General features: G+C 36.5%; 1 non-coding gene and 1 pseudogene across 1 annotated transcript; both read left to right on the top strand.

Annotated features, from left to right (window-relative positions):
• Positions 1–5676: 5676 nt before the first annotated feature.
• Positions 5677–20437, top strand: LOC146886440 (uncharacterized; annotated as a pseudogene).
• LOC114186436 (small nucleolar RNA R71) lies at positions 16244–16350 on the top strand. Its single transcript, XR_003605094.1, has one exon. It is a non-coding gene; the product is annotated as a small nucleolar RNA R71 (small nucleolar RNA).
• Positions 20438–21798: the final 1361 nt, after the last annotated feature.

Here is a 21798-nt window from a genome sequence, read left to right as displayed (position 1 = left end):
AACAGTTGACACAATGACATCTGAACTTCACCTCATCATCACCTCTCCCCTCATAACGTTGCGCAAATTTTATAAATTCTTCTACTCCATTTTCATACTCAGCGCTGATACGTGGTTAATTAATCCAATCTCGATCCATACTGAAATCGCGTGAACAATTTTAGTAATCTTTGAATCAATGCTCACGTCGTAATCAAGGTGTGACCCTATCCCATTTAAGAAGATTCACTTTTTTTATTTTATTAGTACATATTACTTTTAAAATACATATATTAAATTTCACAAAATTTTGCCAGCATTTCGCATTGGCCTTTAGGATACACGAAATGAAAGTGATTATAAACCACAATCAAATATGCACCTGAAGATCAATACAAAACACAATTGACAAATATTCATGAATTTTAAGATATGTATTTTAAAATATATATGTACTAATAAACTACTAAAAAGTGATTTATCTTCTTAAACTGTCCAATTGGACAATTCAAGATTCAATACATTTAAATTATTAGTATTGTATCCCCTTTTATCTAATTAAAAAATAAGTAGTTTCGTCAAAATGAAAATTTGGGGACAATACATAATTTTCGTATTGAATCTCAAACGAGAAACTAAGGCTAACTCATAGTATATACAAACAATCCAAACAATTTCAATTCCAATGAAAATCAATACTTGCAATAATCGAAATTCAAAAATAATATATACAAAATGGAAAAAGAAACAAAAACGAGTTAGAAACTTACCTTGGAGGAATGGCGGTACTACAATTGCTGGAAAAAAAAGAGAAGGAAGTGCACCGACGTAGGCGACGCCGCGACAGTGGCTGGAGGCGGAAGTTGGTGGCTGGAAGAGGAAATTGAGGAAGGGAGAGACGAGAGAGGCACGAGAGAGAGCGCGAGAGAGAGAGACGCGAAATGAAGGTGCAACACAGGGGGCTCATTCGCGTGGTGGTAGCAATCACCGGAGGTGGTCGACGGTGGCCGGAGGGTGTGGTGGCAGTGGGTGCAGCGGAGAGAGAGAGAGGGGAAGGAATTGCAGGCGCAAGCGCGGGGAAGAAGAAGGTTCACGAAATTCGAACCCTAAATAAACCCTATGGCTTCGGTTGTTAGGGGAACCGAAGTCATTGACCCTCTTTTGGCACCGGGTCTCCTTGGACCGAGGCCAAACCGCTAACGTCCAGCAACTTTTTGGCTTCGGGTCTTACTGGACCGATGCCTATACCACTGTTTGGCACTGGTTTTGAGCGAACTGGGGCCTATACCCCTCTTTGGCTTCGAGTATTTGGAGAACCGAAACCTAAAACTTGAGTCTAATTGCAAAAATGTCACCGCGCCATTATATGCTTCGATTCCTGGCCAATCGAGGCATATAAGGCGAGGTAAAATGGGAATTTTGCACTAGTGTAGCCTAAGAGTTTTTTATAAATTGCAACATATCCATCAAATTGTATTTAGATGTGTTGACAATTCAACCTTCCACATCACTGTATTCTCCAACATGTCTACAATATCGACTAGTGCGAAATTTCTTTCAAACCTAATTCGGTTGCGAAAAAAACATCTGTTTAGAGTGAAATTGTCAAAATCTCAATGCAAAGCCAGCCATCTGGTGAACTTTTCATTTTGTATTTTATTTTCTTTATATTTTTTTTTGTGGTCTTATTATGTTATTTCTTTAGGACCTACAATCTGACTTTGTAGATTACATTCGTAAACGTAGATTGAGGAGGTTGGAATTGCAGGGAAGTCATAACACTTTCATTGTTCAATGTAAGCTTTTGCTCCTTAGTACACCTAAGAAGTCAAGTAAGATTGGGAAGGGATGGAAGGACTTCTGCACATTCAATCGTTTGGAAGAAGGAAATATTCTTGTGTTTCTAGCTGACAAAGAAATGAAAAAGCAGAAGATCAAAGTCTACGTCCACAAAGAATGCAATTTTTAATATTGCACTTTTTTTTAGTTCACTTTTATATTATGTATGGTTTTTTGAAGAACTTTGAAAGTACTTTGCTTTTATTTTGTTTGTAATAGTTTTAGCATCCTTTTTTTGTTGCTTCTAATAATTAGAAGTCATATCTATAAGTATTTTACCTAATTTAATTATCGTCAAGTTTTATATTTTAATTATTTTCCTAATACAAAATTTATTTAAATAATGATTTTCTAAAATAATTTTTCAATTTGGATAATAAAAATAATTGAAAATGATTATGATAAGAATACAAATATGTTAAAAGATTTGATTGATTTTCTTAAAAAAAAGGTTAGAAGTAATAATAAAGAAGTCAATTTTATATTTTGCAGTACTAATATTTGGACATACTAACGGAATATAATTTGCACAAAATTTTATTAATTTCTTTACAAAAATTATTTTAATATTTGTTGCAAAATTTATTTTAATTGTTTTTTAGTAATCTTTAACTTATTCTAATAATATAGTAACCATGAAAACATTAAAACCCATTTCAGTTTGAACTCTCTTAGAAGTTTTTTAATTTAAATTTAATTTCTTAGAATTTATTTTCATTTCTAAAATTCAAAACAATAAAATTATTTTGTTTTGCCCTTTCTTTAGTAGTTGCATGTTACACTCAATGTAGAAACAAATGTCTACTTTAAGGATTGACTATTACAAACCATAGTACTTTTGCGCTTGCCAAAAAAGGACATATAGCACAGATGCACATTTTGAAATGAGGCTTTGCATTGTCGGCAAATCATCAATTTGGACATTGCAGATCAAATCTTTTTGAAAAGGTACGTTTTTCCAAATATTGAGTTATATGTTCAGTTATGATATTTCCATATCAATGAAATGTTTGTTCTTTTTTGTCAAAAGTTTGTACTGACAGTACCTGAATCAGGAAGAATGTGCATGGAAAACTAAAAATGTGCCTACATCTATTAATAGCTTTTTTCTTGCTTTCTGCTTTACTTTCTTCACAATGCATTGTTAATTGGTTTTGTTATTACTTTTCTATTATTAATTTTAAATCTTAATCTTATTTGATTTCCAACATGTTCTAAATTTGTAAAACACCATAATACAACAATACAATGCATAACTTCTGCACACTTTGAACATTATCACAACAAAATGGATTCAACAAATGGAAGAAGAAAAAGGAAGAACATTTTCTCACAAAAATTTTCCAATACCTTGATGAAGTCCACAGGTTAAATAAATTTATGTTTCTCACATTGCATTTTTAAGTTTCTTCATTTTTTCTATCTCATTTCATTCGTTTCTCATCCAATTCAATTAAATCTACACTCATACGTAAAAACAAAGATGTAAATACTAATCTTACTTCATGTATGTTATTTTTTTTTGTTCTTTTGATTGCAGTAACAAATGAGGACAAATCCAGTCCAAGTGAAGCATTTCCTTTTCCAAATACTACACCTCTTTCTCAGTTAAGAAATTGTGGTAATCATTTTTTCATTCACTATAAATTTCATCCAACAAATTTATTACTACATTCATTATTGTCAATCTGTTTTTCATTTCCTTCACAAATATTGATATCAAAAAGGCACCAAAATCAATTTACTCAATGCACTAACACAAATATGGATTTTGTAAAAACTTTCAGTGTGATAGTTTTCTATATGTTTATTATTTGTGTTGCATAGTTTACATCTATTATTTTCTCATTTGACTTTTTAACAATTCTACCAGTATGGAAAGAAAATGTTACCCCAGATGCAACTATCAAAACCTACTTATCTCTCAATGAAACACACGTGCAGAATAAAAGAATTCAATCTACAAATAGAAAGCCACTTTTCGAGTTGACATATTGTGGTAAGTTTGTTATTTAATTTAATTTTCATTCAAATTCAGTACAAATGCTAGCACTACAAACTTATTACTCTCATTATTCATCTTTAATGCATATTATACAATTAACACACATGGATATTAGATGACATCATTTCATAATCAATTTGTTTCATCTTTAAATGCATTTCATAATCATTTGTTTAATTGCATTTTGCAGAACTTGACCAAAATAATGGGAAAGTTGCACGAAGAAGAAGGAAACTTATTATAAATCAGAAGTTAGCAGAAAAAAGTAATACCATTGGTGATAAAAATGTTTAATTACTAATTCTTTATATATCTATTATTATCTTATCTTGATTTCAATTCCTTTCATACTAAATTTTACTATTACTACCTCTCTTATTACAATTTCATGGTTCTACCTCCATTGGATCTACCAATGCTCCAATTTTGCAAAATAGCAACAATAACAATACAGGTACAAATCAAAAATATATTAATTTTTTTTAATGCTTTTCTCTTAATAGAAAAAGTACAAACACAATGCTTTAATATATTTTAGTCTTTTTTTTAATTTTAGTTTTTCAAAGTCAAATTTAAGTTATTTTAGTTATTGAAATGTATAATTATATTTTATTGATAAATTAAATTAAGAACAGAATTACAAAATCATATATATCAATAATATTTATTGTTTTTATAAATTTAGAATTCAGTTCATTAATTTATGGATGTACTTGTAGGTATTGTTCAATTTGATTTTTATATTGGAACAAGCAAAACCAATCTGTTTAATACATAAGAACTGTTACCTAAAGAAATTGTGGGTAACAAATCCAGTCATGCTTCACTAAATTGTTCTGCTTTTTCTGAAGTTGTTAATCCTTTTTATGTTCAACAAAACCAAAGTCATGGTAATTTCTAATATAAACAAAATTCATTTCATTACTTTAATTTTTTTAATTGTTACAAATTCAGGTTGCTAATATTCAATTCAATCTATGTTCAAGGTGTACAATTTTGTCAGCCTTCTCGGGAGCGTGCTATTAGATCTATTTCGATGATATTGGATTTTGACAATAATTCTGACGAAAATGAAAATGATGGTAATCAATAATGGTTCATTTTAAATAATAAATACTTATTGTTTCTTTATGTAAAATTGGTTTTTCCTTTTCTTTCAGATAACATAATTGGACATTTCTCCTCTGATTTGTATTCAAAAGCTGAAATTCAAGGTGAAACAATACTTTTTAGTGTTTTTATATTTAAGTATAAATGTTATTTAAGTAATGACATATATGTTTTTTATGTACTTAGGAAATGTTGATGTTGGGGAGTGTTCACTTGAGTGTCCATATTGTCAAGCTCAATTGTGGTACGAAGAAAGATCTGATAAATGCAAAAGATTAAAACAAGTTGATTTCTCTCTTTGTTGTCAAAAGGGAAAAGTACAACTTCCATTGTTGAAGAAACCTCCATAATTGCTTCAACAGTTGTTCAAAGGTGAAGACAGTACAAGCCAGCATTTCTTACATTACATAAGAAGTTACAACAACATGTTCTCATTTACATCCATTGGATCGGGTCAACGATGGATTTACAGCTCATAATGGCATTCCTCAATCAACGATGGATCGGGTCCTCCTAAATTTATTCTTAGTGTTCAAAATTACCATCGCATTGGAAGTTTATTGCCTGAAAAAGGATCAAATCCAAAATTTGCACAACTATATATTTATGAAACAGAAAATGAAACAACCAACAGAGTTAGTCACTTTGGGTATGTGTAAATAGTTTATTTATGTTTTAGCCATCATTGTGCATATAGTTGTCTAATTTTTAATTTTACAGGTCTGATAGTCAGCAATCCATATTTGATAAATCATTGATCGAAGAGTTGAAGAAAATGATTGACAAACACAATGTACTTGCTCAAACATTCAGAAGAGTAAGAGATTTTATACATGATGATGAACAATCAGATTTTGGATTGAGGTTATTTAGACATCGCTTTAAGGATCCTAGAGTATACAATACACTAGGATGTATTGTAGCAGATGAAGTGGCAACATTGATTGTTGGTGATTTGAGCACCTTAGATGTAGGAAGGGTCATCATTGTCAAGAAAGTTTCTGGTCAGTTAACAAGACTACATGAAACACACACATGTTTCATTCCTCTTCAATATCCTTTGATTTTTCCATATGGAGAGGATGGTTATCAAGAGGATATTCCAATTAGAGATTGTCAAAAATATGGACAAAGCAGAAAGAGAACTCACATTTCTTTACGAGAATTCATTGCTTTCAGAATACAAGATAGAAAGGTTGAATTTGGTAATGTTGTAAATTCACGTAGATTGTTTCAACAGTTTTTAGTGGATACATACACTATTATTGAAGCCCAAAGATTGTCTTTTATACGAAATAATCAAAAACTCATTCGTTCAAATATTCTGAATGGGTTACAAGAAGTTGTTAACAAAGGTGAAACTGATCCTTCTTCCATTGGTAAGCGTATTGTTCTTTAATAGAGGTCGTACCCCACCAAATTAAAACATATTAAATGCAGTATATGAAAGTGAACCAAGTCGTCTCCCAACGACCAATATTTTCATTCAAAGCGAAATTTCCAGATGAACACAACAATAACACAGGGGGGGTTTGGCAGATTTACGGATACAACGCACAATTGAAAACTTAAATGCAGACGTGTAAAATCAATGTAAAAACAGCGTTGATTCTTTGCTTCAAATGAACATCCACCAATCACGAATTACAACTCAAAATTGTTATATTAACTCTAATGAGACTCGAATTAATTACTAAGCGCAAATGAACTCGAACTCAAGTGCAATTAAGCAAAGCACATAACCATGAATCTGCTACAGTTCACTAAGCATGAACACATAATGATTCCACTCTGCAAATTAAGCAAAAAAATAGAATGGTTTCTTCATTTAAACCCAACGCAAATTCAGAATTGAGAGATTAACATAACTCCACCGAACAAAACACTAATCTCAAGGTTTCAATCCATTCTCTGCAAAGAATCAACACATAAACTTAGTTCCTCATGGAATCCGAATTAGGGTTCTCAACAGAAATTGCAATTCAACCGTTCAAATGACTTCAAATTGATACTGAAAGCTTAAAATGGTGTAGCAAACAAAAATGAGCAAGGGATAATAGAAGAACAACAAAAACAGCCACCAAAATCAAAAATGCTTCAATATAAATGTTACCCAAGCTGTAGAAAACGTGAATACAAGTTCAATGTGCTGTCCAAGACACATAAACCGTGAAAAATGAATGGAAAACGTCAAAAATTAGCTTGTGCCTCCATGGGTCACCTTCCAATGCTTAAAACATCAAAAATGGAGGTTTGAGAGAATGGAGAAGAAGAAGGAGCGGATGCTGCATGTTGAATGACCTAAAACTCGTGGTCACCTCACGCCTTGCCACTACTATTTACAAAAATGCCATTATGAGCTGCAGAATTACAAAAATGACACTCTAGGCCTCAAATGTTGGCCCATTCACTCTGCTGACGTGGAAATGACATGGAAATGATGTGGAAATGATGTGGCGACTCTCTTCAACTGAATATTGATGTCCAAGCTCCAAAATTCCTTCACCCAAATACCTAAAAATAATTAAAAACAAAAATTAGACCAAATAATGTGTAATTGGTCCAAATTCGGAACAGTGGCCCAATAAAGCCCAACAAATGAAAAACACTCTAAAGATGAACAATTAAGCACTAATAAACTGTCTAATGGGTACACAAAGGCTAGTGGAATGGAAGAAAATAATGACTCATCAAAATCGACCACACTTACCCTTTTGCACTCTTGGGCAAAATTAAAGAGTAAAGCAAAGCAAGGTGATATCGCTGTCGTTAGGCGATCAAATTACCACTACTTTAGCAACTTCAGTATTGCCAGTTTGTAGTGAAGAAAATAGTTAGGGTTAAGATAACCCTGAGTCGTCTCACAACGAATACGGAATTGATCTCAAATATTTGATTCTCAAAAATGTAATTTAAAACTAGCAACTATAAAAATAGGGGGTTTTGATATGCAAAGAAAATAACACGGAAGATTGTAAACACAGTAATAGTAAATAAGTCAATTCCACTGCTTTTTCTAAATAAGATTCTTCATTGGTTATCTAGAGATTATTGTTAAATTAATTATTGTTGTTGATTTACAAATAAATCAATGTAAAGACTCAATTCATTTGTTGGCATCCTCACTTTTAATCAAAGTACAGTCTCAATTAAAAGTGAGAATTGTTTAGATTGTCCATAGTAAATTTAATCAAAGTACAGTCTCAATTAATTTTACTATGCCTAATCATGTCTATTCCTTTGTTTCTTTACCAAATAGAAAACTTAATTAATCAAAGTAAAGTCTTGACTAATTTTAGTTAAAGTAATTACCTCTAATCAAATTAAAGTCTCAATTATTGGCAAAAACTTATTTAATCAAATGAAAGTTTCTAAACAAAATCAAAGTAAAGTCTCAATTTAATTTAAAAACCTTTTAACTCATATGATTAGCATGTATGTAGATTTAAAATCATTATTTTCTATTCGATTAAGAAGCAAAGGAAATAGATAAACAAAAACCACAACAATAATCAAAATAACAAAACATATAAATTCATCTAACCTCAGAATCCATTTAAGAAATTACAGTGGAATCAACCCTTAAAAGCTTAGCCCTCCATGGCTTTGATGGAATACATGATGATATGAAAGAAAGAAAATAAAAAGAAAGAATGAGAGATGTGGTGGAGACGGTATCTGCCAAAACCAGAGAGTTCTAAGTGTCTAAGCTGTCAGCTGTCAAAATTCGTCAGTTTCGTCTGCTCCCTTAAGTCTCTTTATATAGGCTTCCACTGGACTTTGGGCTTTATCTGTCAGTTGCTAAAATCTTTTATTTTTATTTAATTAATTAACAACTCAATTTCTGTCCAATTTCCAATTCTGCCCCTCTTATTTAAGCATTTTTACAAAATTGACCAGAATTTGACTGCTGACTTTGACCAGTTGACCAGTTTGACTGTCCAATAGCAGCCTGACACGTGGCGCGTCTCTCTCCAGAACTAGGGTTTCTCTCTCACACTCTTCCTTGGCTGCGCGGCTGACGGCGGCTGCTGCCGTTTTCCGGCGTGGTGGCCGGCGAGGTGAGAAAACGATGGTGGCCGCGCCGCTTCTGGTGCAGTGAAGGCGTTGATGGCGTAGTGCAGGGACGGAGATGGCGAAGCAGTGGCGGCACTGCTGCAGCTGCGTGTGGACGGAGATGGCGTTGCGAACAGGTGCAGCGGTGACGGAACAAGCTTCGCGGAGGTCGTGCAGGAGATGGTGGTGTTCTGGTTCGCTCTCGGTGGCTGCCATGGCTGACGCGCTGTGGAGAAGCTTCGCGGAGGTGCTGTTGCTGCTGGTGCGTCGCGGACCTTGCGCTGTAGAGGTTGGTTGCGCGTTGGTGGAGGCGCGGTGAAGACGGAGGCGCGGTGGTGGTTGAATGCGTCCTCGCGGTGGTGTTGTGGTGGAACTCCGGCGAGTTGACGGTGGTGGCCGCGGGAGAAGATGGAGGCGCGAAGAAGACGGAGGCGCGGTGGTGGTAGGTGCGCGAACTGTGGCGGCCGGAGATGGCGGCGGCGGTGGCTGCCATGGTGATGGAAGGTGGTAGGGAAACTAGGGTTAGGGTTTTGGGAGATGAAGATGATGACGTGGCAGAATCTGATTGGTTAATTTGGTGAGGGTAGGATTATGACACGTGGCTTGTTCTGGTTGGCTAATTTAAAGAGATGGGGATTGCCACATGGCATGATCTGGTTTAGTGGAGTTTAAGTGGTAGGAGGGGTGCAACTTAGTGAAAACTGGGGTGCAGAACAGGTTTTTGTGGTCCACTTGAGGAAGGAGTGTGCAAATAAAAACTGGGGGTGCATTTAGCTCCTGTTTTATTCTTTTCCAGAATTTCTTGATTTTGGACTTATTTTGTAACTTTGAATTTTTTAAAATCACACTATTAATTGACCAAAAATAAATTCCAGCTGCATTAACAAACGTTAGAATATCCAATAATATTTTATGCAACTAAAATCAATTTTTACGCCACTTTTACCAAACTTACTCAATAAATCCAATAATCACAAATCCTAATTAAATCAATCTTTAAGCACAGAAAAATCAATTAAATCCCCAAATTTAAATATTAAATGAGGGCAAAAATTTGAACTCATCACAAGGACATCACAAACATAACATGAGAGACAAAAAGACACAAGACAAACATACTCGACACAGACAAATGGAAACAAATCGAACACAGAAGGATTCAAAGCTGCAAGGTATTCATGAACATTATCCAAGCAATTCAAAATATGTCAAGTACTCAGTTCAGCTCAAAGAGAGATTTGAAAGCAACATAACCTCATGAAATATGCACTGTATCACTCAAACCGCTAGGCTATTGTTTACTCTCAAAGCACCCCTAAAAAATAAACATCAAACAGACTTGGCAAGCCTCTAAAACCAACAACCAAACCAGAAACACATGCAGGTCAAGATGAGAAGGACTTTTCAAGGTTATAATGGGGCTGAGGACAACGTGTGGAACATATGGATAAGTAGTTAAGCAACCAAGGAAATAGAGGAACAATGGGGAATAAGTCTCAATCAAGCATGAAAGTAATCCTAAACACCAACACTTCCAACTTCGGTTCTCACACAATGCTCAAATCCAAACTCCTTTTAGTTCTTTTTTCTTTGTTTTCTTTTCTTTTCTTTTTGTTTTTGTTTTCTCTCTTTTTCTTTTTTTTTTCTATACAAAGAACATGCAGAGAAACAACAATTTTGAAATCCCACATGGGTATACAAATGAGCAATTCCAAGAACCAATAACAAGTACGCGCATAACCACACTTGTTATGCGCGACCACACTTAATTGAGCACCCATTCTCAAAACAATTCCAAAGCTCCAAAATTTCCTAAGGTAGGAATAATCATGGTTTTTCAGGCTAAGGGCTTGTAATGAGTTGTAGAACAATGAAAGGGTATGCAGGCTAAAAAAAAGGGTATCAATGAAAACAGTTCAAGGTAGGCTCATTTAGTTGTAGGCTCACAGAACAAAATTGCCTAACTCATATCTCAACATGCATGTGAATCAGAAAAGCATTCAGAAAGAGTCAAGCCAAGGCCACTGTGCAAGCATTCAAGAGGCATATATCACACAATCAAAGAACAGAGAGTGGCTCAAATTCTCACACAGGGTAAAATAATTCCAAAAGCAACTTGACATGCAAAGAGAAGACAAGGATATCAGTCCACAAAGTAACCAACAACTCATCCTCCAAGAGTGAAGTGAGTGTTCCAAACAGAAAACAAAAACATAACACTAACTAACACAAATTAACAAAAAGGAAACAACAACAGACAGATAAACCTAGACAAGTGCAATAAAAGTAAAGAAGGGGAAAGAAAACTCCCTAAATCATGGTGAAACAACAGTGGGGTCAAGCAGGGAAGTCTCCTCCACAACAGTATCCACCAAGGCAAGATTGCTGAGGAATGGCTTCAGACGATGCCCATTCACTTTGAAGCTCTTATCGGTGGATTGGCTTTTGATTTCAACTGCACCATAAGGATAAACATTAGTGACAAAACAAGGACCAATCCACTTTGATCGCAACTTACCCCCATGAGTCCAAGTCTGGAGTTATACAGTAAAACTTATTGACCAACAACAAACTCCTTTCTAGATATGGAGCTATGATGGAATTTCTTGGTCTTCTCCTTGTAGAACATAGAGTTCTGATATGCCTCCAAACGGATCTCATCTAACTCATTCAACTGCAGCTTCCTTTCCTCCCCAGCTTGATCAAAAGAGAAGTTGCATGACTTAACAGCCCAGTAGGCTCGATGCTCTATCTCCACTGGAAGGTGGCATGACTTACCAAAGACAACCCGATAAGGAGACATCCCTATAGGTGCCTTGTAAGCGGTCCTGTGAGCCCATAGAGCATCCTCAAGTCTATTGCTTCAATCCTTCCTGTTGGGCTGCACAATATTCGCCAAGATCCTCTTAATTTCTCTGTTTGAGATCTCGGCTTGCCCATTAGTTTGGGGGTGATATGGTGTAGAAAGTTTGTGCACAACCCCGTATTTTTGAAGCAAAACCCCCATGGATCTGTTGCAAAAATGGGTGCCCTGGTCACTAACAATAGCTCGAGGAACTCCAAACCTGCAAAATATGTGAGACCTAACAAAGTCCACAACAACTCGAGCATCATTAGTTCTAGTGGCTTTGGCTTCCACCCATTTTGAAACATAATCAACAGCAAGCAAGATGTAAGTGAAACCAAAAGATACAGGGAAAGGGCCTATGAAATCTATACCCCAGACAACAAACACCTCATAAAATAGCATGGGTTGTTGAGGCATCTATTGTCTCCAAGAAATGGCTCCTCCTGCTCGTTGGCATTCCTTACACGTGCTACAAATCCTCCACGCATCTTTGAAGATGGTGGGCCAATAAAATCCGCAATCTAGCACCTTGTGAGTTGTCCTCTGTGTGCCAAGGTGACCACCAGGTGCAGATGAATGACAAAATTCGAGGATCGAGTCAATCTCATGGTCCGGAATGCATCTCCTACTAACCTGATCACTGCACATTTTCCACAGATAGGGGTCATCCCAAATGTGATACCTAGCATCGCTCTTGAGTTTATCACATTGAGCTCTGGATGCTAGGGGAGGAAAAACAGAAGTAGCAAGGTAATTAACAATGTTAGCAAACCAAGGTGAGGAAGAAGTAGAGAGTGTCAACAAACTTTCATCGGGAAAGTCATCCCGGATTGGTGAAGCATCATCAGTAGACCTCTCAATCCTGCTTAGGTGGTATGCAACCAGGTTTTGTGCTCCACTCCTATCACGGATCTCCAAATCAAATCCTTGGAGCTAGAGCATCCATCCTATCAGTCGAGGTTTAGATTTTGCCTTCTTCAATAGGTACTTAAGAGCTGCATGGTCAGTAAACACAACAACAGGAGAACCAAGCAAATAAGATCGAAACTTTTCAAGTGCAAAAACTACCGCAAGGAGCTCTTTTTCTGTTGTGGTGTAATTTGATTGGGCAACATCTAATGTCCTGGAGGCGTAATAGATTACCCTCGGTTGCTTATCAATCCTTTGAGCTAGAACAGCCCCTAATGCATAGTTGGATGCATCACACATAAGCTCAAATAGGGCTGTCCAGTCGGGTGCCTGAATGATTGGAGTTGTGATCAGGGTCTTCTTGAGGAAATCAAAAGCCTTTTTGCATCCTTCATCAAAGATGAAGTCAACATCCTTTTGCAGTAGGTTGGATAGTGGGAGGGCCTTCTTACTAAAGTCTTGAATGAAGCGCTTGTAAATCCCTGCATGGCCAAGAAAAGAACGAACCTCTCGCACAGAATAGGGGTAAGGCAACTGTGAAATAATTGAAATCTTGGCAGGGTCAACTTCAATGCCCTTTTTTGAAATTATGTGCTCCAATACTATGCCTTGTTCTACCATGAAATGGCATTTCTCAAAATTGAGAACAAGGTTAGATTGGATGCACATATTTAAAACTCTGTCCAAACTATCCAAACATGCATCAAATGAGGACCCATATACAGTAAAGTCGTCCATAAACACCTCTATGCATTTTTCAAGAAAATCACTACAAATGCTAAGCATGCACCGCTGGAATGTGCCAAGGGCATTGCATAGGCCAAACGACATCGTCCTATAGGCAAAAGTGCCAAAGGGGCAAGTGAATGTGGTTTTCTCTTAGTCCTCAAGTGCAATGTGAATTTGAAAGTAACCAGAAAACCCATCAAGAAAGCAATAGTGGGACTTACCTACCAAGCGCTCAAGCATCTGATCAATAAAAGGCAGGGGGAAATGGTCTTTTCTGGTTTCTTGATTTAGCCTTCTGTAGTCAATGCAAACTCTCCAACTGTTTTGCACTCTTGTTGGAATTAGCTCTTCTTTTTCGTTCTTGACTACAATGAGGCTTGTCTTTTTGGGGACAACATGGATGGGGCTGACCCACTGACTGTCAGAAATGGGGTAGATGATCCCAGCTTGTAGAAGCGTGGTGACCTCCTTCTTGACAACATCTGAGATGACAGGGTTGAGTCGCCTTTGTGGCTGTCTCACTAGCTTTGCTCCATCTTCCAACAATATCCTGTGCATGCTTGTTGATGGGCTAATACCAGGAATGTCAGCCAATGTCCATCCAATTGCCTTCTTGTGCTTTTTAAGAACGTGCAACAACCTCTGCTCTTGTTCAGCAGTGAGGGAGGTGGAAATGATGACAGGCAATTTGTCCTCCTCCTCTAAGTAGACATACTTAAGGTTGTTTGGTAGTGGTTTCAACTCTGGAGTACTGGATGCTGGCTGAATATCAGGAACCAGAGGGAAGGGAGAAATGGGTTCCACAACCTGTACTTGAGCATAACAATTAGATGCATATGTACTTCCTGCAACATGGTTAGTGTAATCTGACTATATAACATCAAAATCATATGGTACAGCACTGAGTGAGTCAAACTCAGCAGATTCAAATTCAACATCATCCACATCATAATCAGCATCAGAATCAGAATCAAGAACATCAATGCATGCAAATTCAGACAACTCAGACACAAATGAATGTTTTAATGCATGCAAAGAGTGGAAATCAGAAATCAATCCATCAACAGCATCATCAATAATATCCACGTATAAAACAGAGTGATCCTCAGAAGGATGTTTCATAGCATCCAGAATGTTAAATCGCACAACAATATCATCAAACTCCATGGACAAAGTACCTGCATGGACATCAATTTTGGTTCGTGCAGTTTTCAAAAATGGTCTACCTAAAATAATTGGTGCAGAACCATGTGAAAATCCCTCTTCCATATCAAGAATGTAAAAATCAGCAGGGAAAATCAATTCACCAACACGAACCAAAACATCATCAACCAAACCTGCGGGGTGGGCAACACTTCTATTTGCCAACTGAATCACCACACCTGTAGGTTGCAGGGGTCCAAGAGAAAGAGATTTAAAAATAGACAGAGGCATTACATTTATTGAAGCACCAAGATCAAGCATTGCGTTTTCAAATTTATTGTTACCTGGGTCCTTACACTTCTCAGGAATCTGAGGAACAGATTTACCTATCAATGTTGACACATTTCTCCCCATGCTGATCTTTTCGTTTCCCTTTAGCCTCCTCTTGTGCGTGCATAGCTCCTTCAAGAACTTTGCATATCTGGGAATCTATTTAATGGCATCCAACAGAGGTATGTTCACCTCCACCTTCTTGAATGTTTCTAAGATCTCCCTGTCAACCTCTTCCATCTTCTTGCTTGGAATGGCTCTTGGAGGGAAAGGAAGAGGTATGGAAGGAGCAACAGTAGAGGTGGAAGGCGTAGAAGTCACACCAGATGTGGAAGGACCAGCTGCATGAGCATTACGCTTTCTCTGAAGTGTGGCAGGGTCCACTTCCTTTGGAGGTGTAGGCTTAGGAGTGGGAACTTCAATGTTCTTCCCGGATCTCAATATAATGGCACTCACATTCCTCGGATTCTCCACCGTCTATGATGGAAGCTTGTCAGAATTCTGAGCCTTGCCTGGTTTAGCTCAGTGGCCATCTGCCCCATTTGATTTGTCAAGGTCTGGATTGAGGCCCTAGTCTCCTGTTGGAATTGCATATTTTGAAGGGTCATCATCCTGACCAACTCCTCCAATGAAGTAGAAAAAGAAGGTGCAGGTGCTACAATAGGAGCTAGTGTGGGTACAGGTGGAACCGGAGCAGCCTGTGCAGGTGCAGCTCTTTGCTGTGGAGGTGGTGGTTTCACATTTTGAAATTGTTGGGGCTACTAGTTACCCTGGTTTCCCCATCTCAAATTAGGTTGATTCCTCCATCCTGGATTATATCTGTTTGTTGACAAATCATGGTTCTGTTGTTGATGTTGGGGCCTATTGTTGTTGAAAATATTTGCTGCATAGGCTTGAGGGGTATCCATTGGTGTAGAAGAAGAAGAAGCAGCAGCCTGTTGTTGCAATGCTGGGCAAGAGTCTATAAAATGATCAACAGATGTACAAGGCCACAAACTCTTGCAGCTGGAGCTCTCTGATTGGAAGCGAGTTTGTTGACCAGTGTGGTAAGAGCATCAATCTTACTTTCCAACTTCTTCGTGTACTCTGCTGCCCCTACATCATGAACACCTGTAACAACTATGGCATCACTCCTTGTGCCAAATTATTAAGAATATGAAGCCATGTTCTCTATTAGTTGTCTGGCTGCAGCTGGGTTTATGTTACCAAGGGCACCACCACTTGCGGCATCAATCATATTTCAATCCATGTGGTGCAAGTCTTCATAAAAATACTGCAGAAGGAGATGTTCAGAGATCTGATGGTGTGGGCACCTTGAACAGAGATTCTTGAACCTCTCCCAATACTCATAAAGGGTCTCCCCAGATTGCTGCTTGATGCCAAAAATTTCCTTCCTTATGGCTGTTGTCCTTGAAGCACAGAAGAACTTGGTAAGGAACAATCTCTTCAGGTCATCCCAGCTCGTGATGGACCTGGGTGCAAGGTAGTACAGTCAGTCTTTCGCATTATCCTCCAAAGAATGAGGGAAAGCCTTCAAGTATACATGGTCCTCTTGGACATCTACAGGCTTCATGGTGGAACAGACGACATGAAACTGCTTCAAGTGTTTGCACGGGTCCTCACCTGCAAGACCATGAAACTTTGGCAACAAGTGTATTAAACCAGTTTTTAGCACATATGGAACTTCCTCCTCAGGGTATTGAATGGATAAACTATCATAAGTGAACTCTGGTGCAGTGAGCTCACTCATGGTTCTCTCATGAGGTGAAGGAGGTTGAGCCATGTTATCAGTATGAAAATTAAAATGCTCAGAATAAATAGTATGCTCAGAATGCAAGGAATAAGGAGTGTCAAGAATGTGATAAGAATCAGAAGCGTCAGGAAAAGTCACTGAATATTCAGCATGCAAAGATGGATTCCTAAGATGCCGACTTCCTCTGTGGAATGTCCTATCAATCTCAGGGTCAAATGGTCGTAGTTCACTTGGTTTTCCCCTAGTCATGCACCAAAAAACATTAATTCTAGTGATATTGGCATAACATAGGGTATAACTACAAGTATACTCAAACGAACTCCAAATGACTTGAAAATTGGTAGGATTTTCCTTTGAGTGGTCAAACAGAAGCTCAAACAAAATCATATCAAAAGTCAAAGCACAAGTATTTTTAACAATTTTTCAAAAGTGGAAAAAATGAAGAAAAATCACAAAAAACATTGCTGAAATGTAAAAAATGGCATTTTCTGGAGAATCTGAGTTTGCAAACCAACGAAGGGGGTTCTAACAAGGTGGGAAATCAAATTCCACCCCAAATGCATATAAAATAATAGTGATTCTGATAACCAGAGCAAAAGTTATGGTCCTCTGAAGTTTGACTAAAAATTAGTCCAAAATTTTTTTGAAACTCTCAACTCAGACCATACCAACTGCTCCAGCTATTCTTCCCATCAAGTTCAATGTCTTAGAAGTGGGGGGGGGGAATTTCAAGTCAAAACAAGCACCGTAGCTACCAGAACAAAAATCCAGAAGTTAAATGCCAGATTCAGACACTATTCATGCATTATTCACTACTACAAATGACATTATTCATGCGCGCCGTGACACTATTCACTACACTACACAGAAACACACAGGAATGGAAACAGGCACTAAACTTAACACAACATTAACATCACAATGAAAATATACCAACTCAACCACACTTGAACTACACACACCAAAACACATAACACAAACACACTGAAAATTTTACTTTGAACGAAACGATTGGTCCCCGGCAACGGCGCCAAATTTGATAGAGGTCGTACCCCACAAAATTAAAACATATTAAATGCAGTATATGAAAGTGAACCAAGTTGTCTCCCAACGACCAATATTTTCATTCAAAGCGAAATTTTCAGATGAACACAACAATAAGACAAGGGGGTTTGGTAGATTTACGGATGCAACGCACAATTGAAAACTTAAATATAGAAGTGTAAAATCAATGTAAAAATAGCGTTGATTCTTTGCTTCAAATGAACATCCACCAATCACGGATTACAACTCAAAATTGTTATATTAACTCTAATGAGACTCGAATTAATTACTAAGTGCAAATGAACTCGAACTCAAGTGCAATTAAGCAAAGCACACAACCATGAATCTGCTACAGTTCACTAAGCATGAACACATAATGATTCCACTTTGCAAATTAAGCAAAAAAACAGAATGGTTTCTTCATTTAAACCCAACGCAAATTCAGAATTGAAAGATTAACATAACTCCACCGAACAAAACACTAATCTCAAGGTTTCAATGCATTCTCTACAAAGAATCAACACATAAACTTAGTTCCTCATGGAATCCGAATTAGGGTTCTCAACAAAAATTGTAATTCAACCATTCAAATGACTTCAAATTGATACTGAAAGCTTAAAATGGTGCAGTAAACGAAAATGAGTAAGGGATAATAGAAGAACAACGAAAACAGCCACCAAAGACAACAATGCTTCAATATAAATGCTACCCAAGCTGTAGAAAACGTGAATACAAGTTCAATGTGCTGTCCAAGACACATAAACCGTGAAAAACGAATGGAAAACGTCAAAAATTAGCTTGTGCCTCAACGGGTCACCTTCCAATGCTTAAAACATCAAAAGTGGAGGTTTGAGAGAGTGGAGAAGAAGAAGGAACGGCTGTTGCATGTTGAATGACCTAAAACTCATGGTCACCTCACCCATTGCCACTACTATTTACAAAAATGTCATTATGAGCTGCAAAATTACAAAAATTTCACTTTGGGCCTCAAATGTTGGCCCATTCACTCTGCTAACGTGGAAATGACATGGAAATGATGTGGAAATGATGTGGCGACTCTCTTCAACTGAATATTCATGTCCAAGCTCCAAAATTGCTTGACCCAAATACCTAAAAATAATTAAAAACAAAAATTAGGCCAAATAATGTGTAATTGGTCCAAATTCGGAATAGTGGTCCAATAAAGCTCAACAGATGGAAAACACTCTAAAAATGAACAATTAAGCACTAATCAACTGTCTAATGGGTACACAAAGGCTACTAGAATGGAAGAAAATAATGACTCATCATTCTTCCAACTTCATTTATAGGTGGTATGAGATACATGTTCAATAATTGCCAAGATGCTATGGCAATTTGTAAGAGGTATGACTATCCAGATTTGTTTATAACAATCACATGTAATGTAAATTGGCCTGAAATTCTTGATTTTGTCAAATCTATAGGATTAACTGCTTCAGATAGGCTAGACATTGTTTGCTGAGTTTTTAAAATGAAATTAGACCAAATGATGACAGATTTCAAGAAGAATCATTTCTTTGGCAAAGTCAATGCAAGTATACCATTCTACTTTTCTTAATTTATTTTTCTTGCTGGCAATTGTTTTCTCTAATAATTGTGTTCCAAATTTAGGTATGTATACAGTTGAATTTCAGAAGAGAGGTCTGTCACATGCTCCTATATTACTATGGTTGAGTGACTCAAACAAGTTAGAAAATGCAAAGCATATAGATCAAGTCATCTCTGCTGAACTTCCTCATCCAGATCTCTATCCTAAACTTTCAAAGGTTGTTCAAACATATATGATACATGGTCCTTGCGGAGCCTCTAGATTCAACTCGCCATGTATGAAAGAAGGTCGGTGTTCTAAAGTTTTTCCTAAAAAGTTTAGACATTCAACAATAATTAATGAAGATGGATATCATGTATATAGACATAGAGATGATGGTTTATTATAGACAAAGAGAATGAATTTACAGAGATGTGTATTGTTGATAAGATAAAAAGATACTGTGATTGTAGATATTTATCTGCATGTGAAGCAGTTTGGCGAATTTATGGCTTTGATATCCATCATAGATGGCCAGCTGTTCAACATTTAACTTTTCACTTACAAGATCAACAACCAATTTTGTTTAAAGATGATGATCGAATTGATGATGTATTGCATAGGAATGAGAATATGAACACCATGTTCCTAGCTTGGTTTGAAGCTAACAAAAAATTTGAGGAAGGTAGAAACTTGACCTATGCTGAATTTACAACAAAGTTTGTTTGGATGTCTCAACAAAAACAATGGAAACCAAGAAAGAAAGGTTATAGTATTGGTCGACTAACATATGTTCCTCCAGGATCAGGTGAATGCTACTACATAAGAATCTTACTAACAAAACAAAAAGGTTGTATTGATCATGATAGCATAAAGACAATTAATGGTAAAACATTCTCCACATACCAAGAGGCTTGCCAAGAATTAGTATTATTGGCAGATGACAAAGAATTCATTGATGCCATTAAAGAGGCAAGTCATCTTGCATCTGGAAATCAACTTAGAAGGTTATTTGTTGCTTTGTTAATCATGAATACAATGTCTAAGCCAAATGTTGTTTGGGATGCAACTTGGACTTTACTTGCAGATGGTATCCTATATAAAAAAAAAGACTTGAACATACCAGGTACTAAATTGAATTAATCTACACTATTTTTTCCATAATTATGTATTAATTACATGTTCTATTTTCTAGATTTTCAAATTCAAGAGCATGATTTACACAATCTTTGTCTACTAGAAGTAAAAGAACTTCTAAATTCAAATGGGCGAGCTTTAACAGATTATAGTTGCCTTCCTCAACCTGATCTTTCAAATTCATTCAAATTTCAAAATCTCGTCTTACCTCAATCAGTACCTATTGCATTCATCTATTCTAATATCTCATGTCCAATCATGTTTAGCATTATCATAAAAGTATATTTCATACAATAAACCCACCGCTATACCCATCTCTCGCTTTTTCATCCATTTTACATACACTCCGAATTAAATCGTGCTCCTAAATACCCAAGCCCTACCTGCACCCTACGAAACTTCATTCCGCTGAGCTCTTTGTGCGTCGCTTGGCACTGCATAACTTTCCACCAAGTAGTGCATCAGGGTTATTAGGCAAACCCTCAATTTTGCACCTGCGCAAACCCTAAATTATCACACAATCCTTGGGCTGAAATTATACTCCCACTCAACCTCAAACCCCCATGAACGCTCCAATTGATCCATGCAACAATTTATTCCAATTCAATTAGCATAGAGATATTCCAAGCAAAAAAAACAAACTATATATATATATATATATGTGTATATATATATATATATATGTATATATACATACATATATATATATATGTATATGTATATATATACATATACATATATATATATATATATATATATATGTATATATATATATATACATGTATATATATATATACATGTATATATATATATATGTATATATATATATATACATGTATATATATATATATACATGTATATATATATATATATATATATATATATTTCAACCACACTCATAGAAGGTCAGGAAGTCGAGATTAACACAAAATTCCATAAAAATCCAACAAAAAGTAGAGAACGAGTCAAGTCTGCTCGCGTCGCCTAGTGGACATTCATCGCCACCAGGAGGTTCTTGACCGAACCCAAAATTTTGGGTGAGACAAGTTGAGTCGCCTGGCGGGCCTTCATGGCCGCTAGGCGGTTTATGTGGAAAAGCCTAGAAACGTCGAGAAATAGCGTAAAATGGTGAAAATTCAAGCACCCATGCAACAATGTAACACAAAACACATAATTCGAATTAAAAACAAGTAGGAACAACTCCCCTAGCCTTTTCTTTAGCACATGGAACCCCTTCCTAGCCGTCTATGCTCCCCTTAGGTCTCCTTTTGATGCTCTAAAAATTTTGACTTATGAGCTACACGAATTTCCCTTTAATTCTTAACTAATTAACCCATTAAATCATTTTTCAGCCCTAAAAATATGAA

Source organism: Vigna unguiculata, chromosome 5, assembly GCF_037176805.1.
Source record: "Vigna unguiculata cultivar grain cowpea cultivar isolate G323 ecotype 2 chromosome 5, ASM3717680v1, whole genome shotgun sequence".
In the NCBI taxonomy this organism is placed as follows: Eukaryota; Viridiplantae; Streptophyta; class Magnoliopsida; order Fabales; family Fabaceae; genus Vigna; species Vigna unguiculata.
The sequence above is the reverse complement of the archived record's forward strand: the minus strand, read 5'-3'. Positions and strand labels throughout refer to the sequence as shown.